This window comes from Myotis davidii, unplaced genomic scaffold (genome assembly GCF_000327345.1).
Source record: "Myotis davidii unplaced genomic scaffold, ASM32734v1 scaffold6, whole genome shotgun sequence".
NCBI lineage: Eukaryota > Metazoa > Chordata > Mammalia > Chiroptera > Vespertilionidae > Myotis > Myotis davidii.
The window spans coordinates 3,700,360-3,703,941 of NW_006383011.1; positions in this window are offsets into that span (position 1 = coordinate 3,700,360).

Sequence of the window (3,582 nt, forward strand, 5' to 3'; positions counted from 1 at the left end):
GTACTTTTTTAACGTATGGTACTATGTAAAACATTTTCTGAAAGCGCCAGGAACTTGAAGACGAAGACTATTCGAATGACCAAAATACAATGTAACTGCAATGCTTTATGGGTTCATGCAATTATATAGTTTTTCGTAGATTGACCTGCACAGTTTCCACCAATGAGATCACTTCATTCGATGTGGACAAGACTATGTGTTGACAGCTAAAGTCCATAACAGATGGCGTGTGAAAAACGAGAAAACTCGTGAGCGGTAGTTAACAGATGGCGTGCGAAACACGAGAAAGCTCGTGAGCGGTACGAAAGGTGTTAAGATTATTGACTATGTGGATTTTCTAAAGTTATAGGTTCATAATTTGACCTTAAAAACCACAAAATGGTTGCTAAAGTTTTATAAGTAAATGTATATCTTATACTTTTTTAAAAATATATATTTTATTGATTTCTTACAGAGAGGAAGGGAGAGGGATAAAGAGTTAGAAACATCGATGAGAGAGAAACATCAATCAGCTGCTTCTTGCACACTCCCTACTGGGGATGTGCCCGCAACCAAGGTACATGCCCTTAGCAGGAATTGAACCTGGGACCTTTCAGTCTGCAGGCCAACGCTCTATCCACTGAGCCAAACCTGTTAGGGCTCTTATACCTTTTTTATTTGGATAGTATTAGAGATGTCTCCCATTTCCTCCCTCCTTACCCTCCTTCTCCTAATCCCTAACCCACTCCCCCCAGGTCTTTACCACCCAATTGCCCATGTCCATGGGCTATACATATAAGTATGTAAGTTCTTTGGTTTATCTCTTCTTATCCCCACATCAAGGTATGTCGGTCTGTTCCATGCCTCCATGGTTCAGGCCTTATTTTGTTGGTCAATTCATTTTGTTCATTAGATTCCACAAATAAGTGAGATAATGTGATATTTGCCTTTCTCAGATAGGCTTATTTTACTTAGCATAATAGTCTCCAGGTCCATCCATGCTGTTATCTTATATACTTTTTAATAAATTTTAGTTATATTCATGTAGTTTTTTTGTTTGCTGTTTTTTACTTTAAGTGAAGTCTGTATTATTCATGGAACCTATGTAAATGTCTTAGGGTAATTTGAAAGTATATAAAGCATAGAAATAATATTGGAATGGTTAGCTGAGATACAAAGTATAAAAATTGGCAAAAATAAACTCTTACCTGAAAAAAATGTTTTTGTGTGTTTTACTGAAAGCAAAACCCTCATATTTAATAAGACATTGCAAAATTTCACCCCCCCCCTTCCTACCCCAGAGGCAAAGTCAAGGTTCAGACTGAACTTTGTTTGGAAACTTTAGAACCAGGTGTTTAAAGAATGAGAGAGGTTTGTCTGAGACTTTCTGCCAAAGCACATCACAAGCTTAACATGTGCTTACTGCCTGCTCTTCCCAACCAGTGTTCCTGAGCCGGCCAGCTGCTAGCATTTAGGATACCCTCTAGTCTAGCTAGTTAGGTCTCAAACTGGGTCACAGCTCCATTTCCCAAAGGAAGTTCCAGAAACTTTCCGCTGTCTCTCATATAACTTGTTGGCTCTGTTTTATAAAATTCCTCAATTTTAACCATAGAGCCAAGTTATTAAAAATCTATAAATATGAAAATACAGATATTAAAATGTTTCTAACTAAGCTAATCACCTTCCTGGTAAAGCTGCTCATCCCACATACCCTGTTATGATACAGCCATCTTTGCAAACATCCACCTCAAAAAATTTGAAGTCATAACAATAACAGCTAAAATTGTTGTGCTCTTCATATCCCAGGCACTATGCTTTTAAAAAGAATCTCCTTTAATTAATCTCAAGGACTTTCTGGGAAGAAGTGGTCTTGAACACATGTCATTTACCTCTTCCTACTCTCCTTCCCTCCCCCTAATTCCTTACTGAACAACTCAGCAACTAAAAGCAACTATCAGAGGCCCTTGGACATATTTTGTATTTCTGAGGCCATTATAGGATATAGGACATTATGAGGTCTATAGCTTGGAAAAGCCAGCTCTCATCAGGAAAATAAGGACTGTACAGATAGAAGAAGTCATTCCCCTTCCAACTGTCTGAGAAAAGCATGTCTCTTCCATGCAATTGAAAAGCCTAAGAGCAAAAAAACTTATCTTCTGCATCCTTTCAGAGAAGAGGTCCCAGTTTGCCAGCCTGTCTGCTTTGGGCCAGAATAGTTGCTCTTGAAATATTGTCCCTGGACAAATAGCAATGGTATCACCTGGAAACCTGTTAGAACTTGATAGAAATGCAAATTCTCAGGGCTCACTACAGAAACTCTAGGAGACACAGGAAGCTGTGTTTTATTACGGCCTCTCCAGGAGATTGTGAACCATGGGGCTAGGCGGGCAGACAGCGTAATATCCTCCGCCTGCTGGAAACCCCAGCCACCTGACCTGTAAAGGAACTGAGGGACTCATAGCCATTAGTAGGATACAGGAAATTACATGCAATTAATCAACTCAGTAAGTTAAGAGAAGTTAAACAAGCTGATCAGTCTGCAGGGGTGACTTCTATAGGGAGAAATAATCAAACAGAAGATAACTTTAATCTTAATAGCAGTCCTGTTAGCTCCCCCCAATAAAAATTGTTCAAGGGTACACCAGTAATAAGTAACAAAACCAATATTTAAACCTAGGGCTATCAGCCTCCAAGTCTTCTCTCTTACCTGCCATCTTTTAAAAAACCGTTTTAAATTGTGTTATAAAATACACACAGAAAATTGTCTCAGCAGTACCTGTGTGCCTCTCTCTTCCCCCTGTAGGTAACCACTATCTTTACTCATGATAATTGTTTCCTTGCTTTTCTGTATTAAACCACATCTATAAGTACTGTATTCTAAAAAGCAGTATTTTTACTGTTTGAACTTCACATGAAATAAATTATACTGCTTTATACCTTCTTTTGTGTGTTTGTGGCACTTATCCATGTTGTTGTATGTAACATTCTTTGTTCATTTTTGTTGCAATATAGTATTTCATTGAGTGAATAATAAATGTTTTATTTATCCTGCAATTCATTTTTTTTTCATTCCCACTGACACTGTCCTAATTCAGGCATTCATTAAATGATTTCTTATATTTAAGTTATCCCAGTAGTCCCTGACTGTTCTTCTCAATTTCAGGCTCTCTCCAACTGCCGCCAAACTAATCTTCTGAAGATCAACATGAATCATGTCCCTTCTGTTAAAAGAAGTTGCAGAAGCAAAGGAAGAAGAAAGGCTGAGAGGTAGGCAGTGACACATTATTCTGGGCTTTGGAGACCATTTTAAGGATTTTGTTTTTCATTCTAAAGGCATTGAAAAGCCCTATCTGGCTGATAATATTTGGTTTTCTAAGCTTAGAGACTCATACCTGAGAGTCCATAGACCATCAGATTAGACCCCTTTGAAAACTATGCCTGCAAATATCCAACCAAATTGTCTAGACCAGTGGTCGGCAAACTCATTAGTCAACAGAGCCAAATGTCAACAGTACGACGATTGAAATTTCTTTTGACAGCCAAATTTTTTAAACTTAAACTATATAGGTAGGTACATTGTTATTAATTAGGGTACTGCTAAGC